The sequence below is a fragment of the Aquarana catesbeiana genome, linkage group LG03 (genome assembly GCF_042186555.1).
Source record: "Aquarana catesbeiana isolate 2022-GZ linkage group LG03, ASM4218655v1, whole genome shotgun sequence".
Lineage (NCBI taxonomy): Eukaryota > Metazoa > Chordata > Amphibia > Anura > Ranidae > Aquarana > Aquarana catesbeiana.
Genome location: NC_133326.1, coordinates 96,968,474 through 96,982,571, shown reverse-complemented (window position 1 = coordinate 96,982,571; position 14,098 = coordinate 96,968,474).

Below are 14,098 nucleotides of genomic sequence, written 5' to 3'. Positions count from 1 at the left end.
GGGATGAGGTCCTTCAGCACTGGAACGGCATTTCCATGTTCATTCCTGCCATTTCAGTGTCTTCTTTTCAGGACATCACTGATGCTGCAGCCACCAGAGGCTATGCGGCTATTTTTGGCACACATTGGCTGGCAGGACCATGGTCAGACGAGTGTCGGGCAATTCCCGGGTTCACACAGACATCTGCCTTGTTCGAGGTCTACCCCATAGTCGTGGCAGCCCAGGTGTGGGGTCACTTGTGGACGGGCAACACTGTGGTGTTCTGCACAGACAGTCAGGCAATTTCCGAGATCATTAACAAGGATAGGTCGTGTTCTCTGCACATCATGTCTTTCATACGCAGACTCGTTTGGTTATCTCTTCAGTTTAGTTTTCACATTCACTGCAGGTTTATCAGTGGTGTACAGAATACAGCAGCAGACGCTCTATCTCGGTTTAATTTTCCGTCTTTTTTCCAGCAGGTTCCAGATACAGACAGCTTTGCCACACCATCCCCACATTGCTCGCTCCTGAGGATGGATTAGAGGCACACTGGGCGGGTGCTTTAGGATTAATCGATAGGTCACTGTCTGCCAACACGAGAAAGGCTTACAGCACAGCCTGGAAAACTTTTCAGGTTTTTCAAACACTGTACCCTAGGCCGGATTGCTTCAATAGCCAATACTTTTTGGCTTTTGTGGTCTATGGTGATTCCCAACTTAAACTGTCTCACAATACTATCAAGGGATACTTGGCAAGTATCCAGCATTACATTTCCCTACGACTTCCCGGTAGGCCTTCAGTGTTTGCAGCTCATTCCATTAAAGCCATCTTAAAAGGTATTCAGAAATGCAACCCCCCTAGACCTACTAACAGGCTTCCAGCTACACGGCACGTTTTCCGGGGCATGTCAGATATGTTGTCTAGGTCCCCTTTTGAGCAGCTGCCTAGTCTTGTGCTCAAGGCAGCTATATATTTAGCCTTTTATGGGTTTCTTAGACCGGGTTAATTTTCTTGTACTGGAGTTAAGTCCCGTACGCTTTCCATTAGGCAGTTAGTCAGGTACCCCGACCATTACCTGATACACCTGGATGCATGTAAAACGCAGCAAACAGAAGCTGGTACCGATATTAGGTACTTCAAGATTGGTACTGGTTGGTGCCCTCTTTCAGTTTTGGACATACTCATGGCCCAGTTGGCAGACAAACCCAGGGATAGTCCACTTTTGCCATTTCACGGGGCCCCTCCCACCTCAGCGCTTTTCATCAAATATTGTCGCACCCTCTTAGGGAATCTGGGGTTGGATCCCAAGTCTTACTTGGGTCATCCTTTCAGGATAGGGGCCGCTTCTTCTGCTGCATCTGGCCAGGGTGTCCCTGTCCACATCATCAAGAGGTTAGCAGGTGGAGGTCATAATGCTATGCCAGGTACATTCCGGAGCCACTCATTGAGATGTCTCAGGCATTTGTACATTTGGCTAAGTAACTGTAATGTTTTTGTTTCAATAAAATCTCCTTTGCATACTCATCCTACTCTCTTTATTTTTGCCCCTTTTAGGCATACTGACCTCGTGACCACGGCACACCCCAGGTCACTTTCCAGCTCTCTTATTTCCTTTCCCTAGTTATCCACAAGAGTCTCCGAGTACAAGTAGGAAGGCGGGGCGCAGGATTTCTAATCACCGCAGGTCACTTTCCAGCTCTCCTATTACCTTTCCCTAGTTATCCACAAGAGTCTCTGACTACAAGTAGGAAGGCGCGGCGCAGAATTTCTAATCATTTGTTGGGTATGCCCCCTTTTAGGCATACTGACCTCGTGACCACGGTACACCCCAGGTCACTTTTTATTTCCTTTCCCTAGTTATCCACAAGAGTCTCTGACTACAAGTAGGAAGGCGCGGCGCAGAATTTCTAATCACTTCTTGGGTATGCCCCCTTTTAGGCATACTGACCTCGTGACCACGGCACACTCCAGGTCACTTTTTATTTCCTTTCCCTAGTTATCCACAAGAGTTTCTGAGTACAAATGAAAGATTACTCTGTTTCACTGTCACAAATAATCTTGCAAACTGAAAATCTTTGGCCAAACTGCAATCCTTTTCAGTCATTACATCATAAATAGGCTGGCACTGTTCTGTACAGTTTTCTATGTTGCGTGTAGTGTTAATGGAGTGAGTAAATTTAGAGTTTACCCCCCTATTAATCTGCTATTTCTCAGCCAGCATTTCATCTTTTCCCCAATACACCCCTTTGTTTCACACTCATTTATGTGTTATGTAACCTCTGGCAGTATGGGCGTACTGAGCTACCTAGATTATCTTTTATTAAATGCCATGCTTTAAGTCTTCTCATTTATATCCAGCAGCTTAACCCTGTGGAGAAAATGCATCATAGAAAAAAATGTAACATACACTAGATCATTTTTACTGCTGTGCATTTAAAAAAAAAAGTTTCAATGTATTTAACAGCATAACAAGGAGAAAAAATAACAAGGGGCGCAGTACACAACACACAAATGTGTGTATAATATATATCTACACCAGTATAGGATAAAATAAGTTGGCAGGGGAGTAGAGATGCATTAATTAAGTTGGTTAGGTCAAAACTGGTCATATCTGTTTAGGTGTCAGGTGCCAAGTGGTGTAGTCAGGTGCCTACAAGGGGTTAATCTTTTTCTGCCGTTCTGCAGCTATTTGGGTCAAGCTGGCTGATTTTTCCTGTCTGTGCTCATGTCCTCAAGTTTATTGAGCCAGCCAGGTGCAAATTGTTACAATGTAGATAAGTAGTGGATCTGAGGAAATGATTTGCTAGATTTTCCTGCCAATTTTCCGGTGATCCACATAAAAAGGGCTCACGCTTTCTGCTAGAGTTGCTGCCAAAAATGTAGAGGTTACTCTGCTGGAGTGGTCACCCTCCTTGGGGGGGGGGGTGTTAATGGGAGCCCAATCTGGGTTCCTGGTGAGGGTCTGGAGCCTGGAGACCCTCGTGGTCTTGTAGCTGCTAACTATGGAGTCTATGGACTCTTTGCTACCTGTGGATTATATGCCTTAATGGACACTTGCCATCTGCCTAAGATACAGTCACAATGTCTTTGCAGCTCTCTTCTAAGCCCTGGAGCCTCAATGTTGACTGTTACATGAGCTCAGTTCCAAGCTTGAAGCTCAGGCACTAGTGAGTGCAGTTCCACTTGTCCCCATATCGGGCGATAACACCCGCTCACAGGTGTAAAAGCAAATATGATAGACAACAAATAATGCATAAACAACAAATATGATTCTCTTTTTTCTGTTACTTTAATGGTGGAGGAAGAGTTAAAAAACTTTGCCGCTAGCACAAAGGAGAATCAGACCATGGCCTTCACACACAAACTCTACAGCATTCTTTTAAGTGGTATTAAAGCTTCGTCTTTTTTAAAACAAAAACAAAAAAAAAAAAAACATGTTATACTTGCCTGTTATGTGTAATGGTTTTGCACAGAGCAGCCTTATCCTCCTCTTCTCCGATCCCCCACCGGGACTTCTGGCTCCTCCCCTTGACCAGTGCCCCTAATAGCAAGCAGCTTGCTATGGGGGCACTGGTGCATACTCGCTCCCAAGCCTCTCGTATCGCTATGTCTATTCATCTACAATGCATGAAGGTAAAAAAATCTACAGCCTTTAATACCACTTTTACTTTTTAGCCTGCTAACTGTTGCAACAGGGGTTAAAAACCCTGTGTTGGCAGCACTAGGAGAGTCAGACTGCCACTCTCACAAGCAGCAGCCCAGCTCTCCAACATGATGCCAACATACTGCCCTAATCAACATGGTTTTCAATCAAGCAGCAGACGTGATAATTAGGAGGAGAGTGTTCACAGAAATATGTCAGAGACCAGGGCTGCTGCTTGTATGTGAGAGCGGCAGTCTGACTCTCCTAGTGCTGTCAACACAGGGTTTTTTTAACCATTGCTGCAACTTTTAGATATAAAAGTAAAAAAATACATATTTGTTACTGCATATGCAGTCTGGCTTTATTACAGCAATACAAAAGAGAGAGTTCAAATGAGTTTTACCTTTCTAGAGTGTAAGCTTGTACAGGCAGGACTTCCTCCTATGGTATCTTACTACTGCTGTGTGTTCTTACCATAAAACTACACATGGTGATTTTAGGTTTTCGCATTATCTGAATTATATGTATTACTCATTTTTAATTGCATCTATTATTTTGATTAGATAGGACAATAGTGCCATTCAAACAATAACATAAAATAATAATAATGATTACTCTCATTCTCTTGAGTGTGAAGTGGGAACATCTAAAGTTATGTCTCAGGACAAGATGATTTTCAGTATCTCATAAATATCGGTGCAGCCTTTACATGAATGTCTAGTGAGTTGAGAAAAAAAAGATTTTACAAGACTTACATGTGACCTATGCCCCGCACTCATAGTGGTTTGGGGAGAGGTTGATATATCCCCAGTGTCATGGAAAAGGTGCTGCAGAGGGATGATATTTAAGGAAATATATAGTGGTTTTGTATAGTGCTTGCTAACTCGGCAACTAAAAATTTAGGATTTTCCCTAAGGTATAGTTCTTTTTGTTCCGACCAGAATGTTTATGTATAGACAAAAGATTTTTTGTTAGTTCATTTTTGCTGTCCGTGTCTCTTTGGGGAGTTCCATGGTCTTCCTTTCCCAGAGGTGCAACAGGACGTTAGAGGAAATCCCCCAAAGTGAGAGGAATTCCCTTTTTAGCCAATTGTTCCCATTACATGTGTCCCAGTTGTTTTCCCTTACCTCTTGTTCTGGAGACAGCTCTGAAAATCCGATTTTTTTTCCTCAGTTTATATTTTATTCTTAGGAATTGTGCAGGAGCGTATATACAGTCATAGCCAAAAATATTGGCTCCTCCTGTATTGAATTGTATTGTACTTGTACTGTCTGCCCTAATGTTGTAAAGCGCTGCGTAAACTGTCGGCGCTATATAAATCCTGTATAATAATAATAATAATATTGGCACCCCTGCATTTCTGTCAGATAATGCACCACTTTGCCCAGAAAATTGTTTCAATTGTTGTATTGGTAGGACACAAAAAAGTGGAGAAACAAAAAGCCAAATCTAACACACTCCATGCAAAACTCTAAATATGGACTGGACAAAATTATTGGTACTCTGAATTTAAAATTTGGTAGCACACCCCTTGGAAAAAATACAGTAACTGAAATAAATTGCTTCCTGTAACCATCAATGAGTTTCACACCTCTCTATTGGAATTTTGGACCACTCTATATTTATATAGCTCCAAGGGTAGCCACAGCACTCTATGCTTAAGTAAAGTTAAGTAAATGCCCAAGTGCTCACCCACAAAGAAATCAATATAAATCCAAAACTTGTTTAGAGGCACACACAAGTCTTGCAGAGGAGGAAGATCAAAAACAGCAGTGTTCTTATTGTCAACATTTCGATGAAGCTCAGTCCATCTTTCTCAACACGGTCTTGAGGAAAAGAACAAATGAAAAAGGGCACCAGGTCATTGTGAGTAAAAACAAACAATTTATTAAGTATCCACTTACATAGAAGACTCTAGCGTGCTGTATGCAGAGGCAATGTGGTATGCTGTACCATCAAAGCAGTAGGCAGGATGGACTGGAGGACAGCTGTTCGTACACAGGCACGGACCCGCTGAAGACCAGAGGTCGGCGGTGCCAGCAGACTCCAAAGTGCCACTGTTAGAGTACTGGATGGAAGAGGTGACTGCTCGCATAGACCTGGACCTGCCGCAATGGAAAGCTGGAATCCGGCAGCGTCAGCAGGCTCTCACACACCGCTGCAGACACCAAGAGATGAGACATGAACTGGGGAGGGGGCGGGCCACAACACGTTTCTGAGGCCCTGCCTCCTTCTTCAGGCTGCTTGAGGAAGATGGACTGTGCTTCAAGTCATCTCATAAATTTTTAATGGGTTTAAGTCTGAGCTCTGATTGGGCCATGCAAGGACATTCAAGGTGAATGTCCTTGCATGAAAAAATAGTGGCGCTAATGTCACAATATTACCGTGAAACAAATACTAAAACAATTTAAGTGACACCATGTGATAGTGACAACATGAACTGTGGAAAAATTATGAATAATTAAATTAAAAATTAAAAAACAGAAAAAGTGAAAAAAATCCAATTAAAGTTCATAAAAGTCTCCTTATAAAGACTCCTCTATAATTTATACTCAAAATGAACTTCCTTCCACCACACCGTTTGTGACAGTGATTCCGCTACCTTAAGAAACTCACTCACCAAATTTAAATGCCTTGCACTCTCATGCTCGGCATCAACACTTTTAAACCCACCAGGGTTAACAGTACTTCCAATATCCGACCATGCACAACAGAAGAGGATTGCTCCACAAGTAAATAAAAAAGGTGCTTTCAATAGTGTAATAACTTAAAAACTTGGTCACGGCGGACCCACGATGCAGCCTCTATATCTCACCCACACTCGCTCACTCGTCAGTATCGATACGTCACATCTGGTAAGATGTCATGAGTCACAGATGGTTGCCGTACAGCCACATCCCATCTGTGACGCATGACGTCTTACCGGATGTGACGTATCGATACTGACGAGTGAGCGAGTGAGGGTGAGATATAGAGGCTGCATCGTGAGTCTGCCATGACCACAATACACCGCTACAGTTTGCTAAACAGGAGTTTGCCTTTGATGCTTTTTTTGTGATTGAATTGATGTGAGTTTAATGGTTGAAGAATTCGTATTTTACAATAAATGGTTTTTATGGTATTACACTATTGGAAGAACCTTTTTCATTTACATGTGGAGCAATCCTCTTTTGTTGTGCGCGGTCGGATATCGGAAGTACTGTTAACCCTGGTGGGTTTAAAAGTGTTGATGCCGAGCATGAGAGTGCAAGGCATTTCAATTTGGTGAGTGAGTTTCTTAATGGAGCGGAATCACTGTCACAAACGGTGTGGTGGAAGGAAGTTCATTTTGAGTATAAATTATAGAGGAGTCATCACCAAGCTAATGACTTGAAGATTGTCACTTTTATGGACTTTTTTATTTTATTGTTCATCATTTTTCCACAGTTCATGTTGTTGTCACTATCACATGGTGTCATTTAAATTGTTTTAGTATTTGTTTCACGGTAATATTGTGACATTAGCGCCACTATTTTTTCATTTAAATACGTTTACACTTTATCACTATTTCAAGTGGCAGCTCTAGTAGAGTGTATTTGCATGAGCGCAGTGGTGGGACATCAAGCATAGGAGCATGAGACTTGCTGACCAACAGTTGAATGTCCTTGCAGAGCCCAGACTTAGTGCCGGTTCACACTGATGCGAGTTCATTCCGAATGTGATGCGTCAAAAACATTCTAAATTCGCATGTCATCCATAAAGTCATTGTTTTCAATGACCGTCGTTCACATACATGCGTTGTGATTCCCCTACGAATGCGATGCGATAAAAAAAGGGTCTTGTGCGAGTTTACAGCGTTGCGTTGCGAATTTAGCCTCCATAGACATCAATGTAAATCGTTCTGGAATCGCATTGATGGTTCAGATATGTGCGAATTCCACCACACTACTCTCCACAAAAACCAGGAAATACACAGGAAGTTAACACCTTTTTTCTTTTTCCATTATGATTCCATTGGCTAGAACATCAATCGCAGCTATGACCAACTCCTGAAATTCGCGGTAAAATCGCGTTAAAATCAATGTAAATTCGCAGTAAAATCGCACCTCACACAGGTCAAAAAAACGGAACAAATTCGCAGCGCAGCAGTGTGAACCGGCACTTAAACTCCATTAAAAATCTGTGGAATGATTTGAAGACTGCAGTCCACAAATGGTCATCATCAAATTTAACTTGGGTAAATATTGCAAAGTCTAGATGTGCAAAGTTACTAGAGATGTATCCCAACAGATTAAAGGCTGGAATTAAAGCAAAAGGTGGTTCAGCAAAATACTGACACAATGGGGTGATCTGTTTTTAAACTCAGTGAATGTGTTTTTGAAAATTTTTTTTTTTTTTTTTGACATGTTGGTGTTATAGCTTTCACTTGGATGTTATAAGTTGCACTGAGTAAATACAGCTGGACAAAACAAAAATTGTGTCTGTCTTAATTTCAGGCTGCAAAGCAACAAAATGTGATTATTTTAAAAGGGGTGATTCTTATTTATACTCACTGTGTGTATGTGTGTGTGTGTATATATATATATATATATATATATATATAAAATCATGCGTCAGCAGTTTGTTCCGTGTTAAGTCTACAATATGCAGTAGGAGTTAACCCCTCTGGAAAATGCTGCTAACGGAATGATAAAGACCCAACTGCAGTCAGTTGTAATAGAACTAAGATGTACATACAGCATGTCAAAATGTCATTAGCAGGCTTTTTTTTGAAGACCAGCAGTTAAGACTAATCTAGGGTTACTTACAAACTGGTTGCTAGGCAATATGTTCTCTACTTCAGAACACTGACTGCTCTTTTAACAGAGGCTAGCAATTAGTTGTCTGCAGTATACAGCCTCAGCTTTTTGTCCCCAAATCAATATAAAATATATGTTTGAACTAGCCCATAAGGTCAAAGCAAACCATCCCAAATTATGGTGAGAAGACACAATGAAATCATAACATTTTAAAGGGACTTTTTAGGTGGTACAGTGATGAATCACAGACTTTCATGGAAGTATAAATGTGTTAAACCAAATATATTTTATATGTACAACAGCTAAAACTCTAAACTCTAAAATTCATGACAAAATAATTAATACCAAAATTTAGTGCATAACATAGTGTGGAATAAAAGCATGTAATAACTTCAATCTTTGCTCCAACGATAAAGGAACTGCATTATACAGCCCCCAATGAACCTTAAGCTGAACCAGACAGCAGGATGGGGGTCATACTCAACATGATTCTCAGACTTCTGTGTCAGCTTCATCAGGGGATGCTGTGAGCATATCTAAAAAGACCATAAAAAACATTTAGGTACACCCCTACACTGCACTAAAATATACATGTAAAAAACGTGATACAATGAAAATTAGAAAAACTGTCTTATTATGGATCAGATAAAACAACTCACTGCTTCTACATAAAAAATCCCAAATAAAAAATACACACAAAATATAAAAAACACATTGTGGAAGTCAAAGTGCCTTTTACAATGCAGCGCTGTGATAAGAAAACACCCAGTGTTTGAAAGAAACACTAAATAATACACACAATGCCCATATTACAGTTCATATATCCATATATTAAAATATTAGTAGAGAACGCCTTGAAACGATCACCCACGTTTTTCATGAAACACCTCACACCCAAGACAGGAAACAATGCATACACATGACTTTCATATCATAGACTTTAACTAGGCTTTAATGGAGATCACTGGAAACTGTTGGTTACCTGGTGTGCTCCTCCTCCACTTATCTTCACCTGTATATCCATGAATATTGGCTTTAAAGTGTAGAAGAGAAACAACTCCATTGGTGAAGCAAGTTTACTACTTAGGTATTTATTTAAAAGAATCCTACGTACAAGCATAAACCTCTGACATGCACATGAATATAAAACAAAATGGCCACACAGATCATAGGACCCACAGCATGGCGCTAAACTGTATACTGCTCGGGATCTCACCGTTCCCACCTGAACCTCACTTCTGGTTTTGTCACTTCCTGTTTCCTCTAAGCCGTACTCCAATGCGTTTCGTCATATCTGACTTTAGCACTGACAAGGGAGCTTCCACTGATCAGCTTTTATTTATTTATGTAAAACCCTTATCCCAAAAGGAACAAAACTGTTTGCTGTAAAGTGTTAGCTGGAGTTCAGCTTCAATTTGTTAGTGTATTTAAAGTGATACTAAACACACACACTGTTTAATTTGTCCCTTCTATTTCTGTATGAAGTGCCAAACAATCTCTTTAGATGGGACTTTTTTAAAGGCAACCAAAACAGCAGAACATACTAATATAAAATGTTGATTTTATTGTTGTATATTAAAAGGCTCCTCACATGAGGGGCATGTTTAAAGCTAAACAATGTATACAAACATGTTCACAAAACATATGAGAAGTGGTGATACCCAGACCCATGAGTGGCTGTATGATCCAAAGTTGAGTAACAGCAAATACATGGAGTGGGCTATCCAACGCTGTTTCGATTACCTTCCTCAAGGATGTAAATCACCACTCTGAAATGAGAAAATTCTACCATAATACGTGTTTTTACAACCATATGTTACATTACAACTATAGTTGTCATACATCCATACTTACAAACATTGAAAATGTGTCAGATTCCCTGTAGAGCTCTATGGTTTCTCATTTAAAGGGGCACATAGGAAGACATCCAACAAGACCACATTAGATTTTTAAACAATATATACAGGGATTAATTAGATGGTCCCCCCATATATACATATCAGACTGTGTTCTGGAGCAAAAGGAAGAAATCCTCCTCCAATTGGACACTGTAAACTGAAGGCATGAATATAAATGATCAAAAATGGAAATAAATTGTGAGATAAAATGTGAAAAAAAAAAACCTAATGTGATCTTGTTGGATGTCTACTTATGTGCCCCTTATGAAAGCCGATCGGCAGACCTTTTTTGGTCATGCCCCTTCGACAGAAGCCGGCCGTTCTACTGCATTACGCACCAGCCAGCTGCATTACACATGGCCTGATTGTTGGTCGGTTTCTATTGAACCGGCTGATGCCGCCCGACATTCGGCCTGTGTACAAGGTTTTAGGCAAAAGTTTCCTGCATATCACCACAACATGTCCTTAAAATTTATAATTAGGTGAAACCCAGAGGTGTCAATTTCCCATGGAGGTGCAGTTGGAGGCAAATATAGAGGGAAGGATCACATCAATCACCCCAGCTGTAAGCACATCATACAGGACAGCCCAAGTCAAAGTTATTTTGCTGTTATTTTCTGTCAGGGGATACTCACTGCTCTCTACATAGGAGTACTGAAAAACAGTGTAATTTATAACTTCCATGTTCCCACTTCCTCCAGGTGCAGGGCGTTGCGATGTGGACATGTTGTGCCCCATCATACGCCAATCTGTACCGGGGGGAGGGGGTTGTAACTTATTCAGTAGGGAGGGGTTGTCCATATGTAACCAGAGGAACATATGTTTGGTGCTCAACAATACGAATGCGGTATACAGGAAAACGCAATGCAATCGACAATGAAGTGCCAGTAAACCTGCGGCAGGAGATAGACAGCACAGAGTGAATATAAAACAGTCTGAAAATGTCAGTTTGTGGCTGAATCAAACTACACTTACAAGATCTGCGATTTAAGGCAAGTCCAAGCAACGGTGCATGGAAGCCATCAAGGGAAGAGAAGGTTACACTATAATTCGCAGGTTCTGTAAACCAGATCTGTGAAGGATCCAGATCCTTGTAAAGGAAAACGGAGTGACCAGAGTGCTGAACTAGTAAAGTGCAACAAAGTTTATTTGTAAACATAATATCCTCACTTACATCAAGGCAAGGAACTAGCAGCTTCCAGAGTAGAAAGATAAGTCCATACACTGTGATATGGAGCAGAGTACCTGGGGCAGTGTGGAGCCAGACCTGCCAAAGCAGAGAGACTTCGGCACTGTCTGATAGCCTCCTTCTTGCTCTGGGATTGCAACCGAGATTGGGATGTGGGCAGGCACAACATCTTGGTGGACCGGCCTTCTTTATCTAGTTTATTTTACCTTTCTTGCCTACCAAATAAAAGTTCTGAATGTGCTTTATTTGCAGCTTTTTGATAAGCTATTTTTAAGAAATTCTTGCTGTAGCCTTGCTTCAGTAACTGGTCCCATAAAGCCCCATACATGCGGGCCAAATATCAGGCGGTATCGGCTGATTCAATGGAAACCATCCGACATTCGGCTTGTGTGTACGGCAGCCGGTCCTACAGAAGCTGGCCGAACATCTGGCTTAGGTCGAAGTGGCACGACTGAAAAAGTTCTGTCGTTCAGCATCTGATTAGCACTCTCAGCCAATGGCTGACAGCATGGACCATTGCATTCTGGTGGGGGGACCACCCCCTCCCCTCAGACTGCCAGTGCTGCTGTCCAAAAGGTGTCTATGTTGCTTCTTTATCAAGAGTGTGCAGGCTCTCTGATACCAGAGGTGTGTTACTGGCCAGATCACCAGGTGAAAACAGAGGGGGAAAAAGCCTAAATAAGAAAACTAATGCAGGCACAACATCTAAGGATATTACATTTTTGGTTTTGGGTTTATTAGCATTTTATTAATTTAGTAATATTAGTTTCTGTTTAGTTTAAGAGTTGATAGTAAGCATTGGCTTGGCAACATGGCACAATACTCAGGTTTTTCTTGGGAAGGATTTATTACACAGTTACAGCAAAACTGCTCCTCCCCAAACTCATCTAAATCTGCTTTAAATGTTTTATTTCTAATTAAGAAAACTTTTAGAATGAGATCAAATATTTTATGCCACATAAGGTATTTTGAGAGATACATTTACCCAAATTATAAACCTTGGGGACTTAAGATTCCAAAATTTTCTGAATGTAAATCCAGACTTTAACCACTTAATGAGCCTCTTTATGAGATTTGTTGTTTACAAGTTAAAAACAGGGTTTTTTTTTTTGCTAGAAAATTACTTAGACCCCCCCAAATATTAGATTTTTTTTTCAAACACCCTAGAGAATAAAATGGTGGTTGTTGCAATACTTTCTGTCACACCGTATTTGTGCAGCGGTCTTACAAGCACACTTTTTTTTTAAAAATACACTTTTTGAGTTAAAAAATAAGACAACAGTAAAGTTAGCCCATTTTTTCTTTATATTATGAAAGATTATATTATGCCGATGAAATTGATACCCAACATGTCACGCTTCAAAATTGTGCCCACTCGTGGAATGGCGACAAACTTTTACCCTTAAAAATCTCCATAGGCAACGTTTAAAAAATTCTACAGGATGCATGTTTTGAGTTACAAAGGAGGTCTAAGGCTAGAATTATTGCTCTCGCTCTACCGATCGCGGCGATACCTCAAATGTGTGGTTTGAACATCGTTTTCATATGCGGGCACTACTCACGTATGCGTTCTGCACGCGAGCTCATCGGGACAGGGCACGTTTAAAATTTTTTTTATTATAATTTATTTTACCTTTTAATTTTTATTTTTACACTGTTCTTTTAAAAAAATTATCACTTTTATTCATATTACAAGGAATGTAAACAGGAATGTAAAGCATGACAGGACCTCTTAAATATGAGATCTGGGGTCAAAAAGACCTCAGATCTCATATTTACACTAAAATGCAAAAAATAAAAAATAAAATGTCATTTGGAAAAAAATTAAAATGGCCCTTTAAGAGCTATGAGCGGAAGTGACGTTTTGACATCGCTTCCACCCTCACTCGTCTCCATACCTAACACAGAAGAGGACCTGATCGCATCCGCCGCTGCCGATGGCTCCGGTAAGTGGCGGAGGGCAAGGGAGAGCGGCAAGAGGGGGGGCCCCTCTCCCGCTGCCTATAAAAGTGATCTTGCGGTGAATCCACTGCAGAGACCACTATTATCGGAAACCGGACCGCCCTCTGAAGAAGAGGATACCGGGGTTATGGCAGCTAGCTGCTGCCATAACAAAGATATCCCTCTTTAAACAGCCAACGTATATCAGCGTGCGGAGGTCCGGAAGTGGTTGAAAGTAACAGGGAAGCTAGTCTCCAGATGAACAGTCTAAATATGAATCAAGTCAAAATCTGAATGAGACTCTAACCAGACATTCCAAGCAACAACTTCTGCATGACAAATAATGAAAGATAATGAGATTGAACTTTTATTACCTCAAAATTGTAACCTGTGGGATTTAAAGGATCAGTTGGAAAGTTATAAAAAAGAAATCAGCAAAAAAGATAAGAAATTTCTGAGCGATAAACTAGGTTTTGGTGAAGGTAAGGGCTACAAATAAGACAACAATTCCAGAACATGTAATTCCCATTATTTTGATCATTGAAAATTATTGTAGGTGATGGGTAATGATGATATGGAATCTAAACATCTTATATTTCATTTTTTTCTACACAGAATGTTTCTTACACCGATGGGACTATGGGTACATCCTCATGTAACAAGTCAT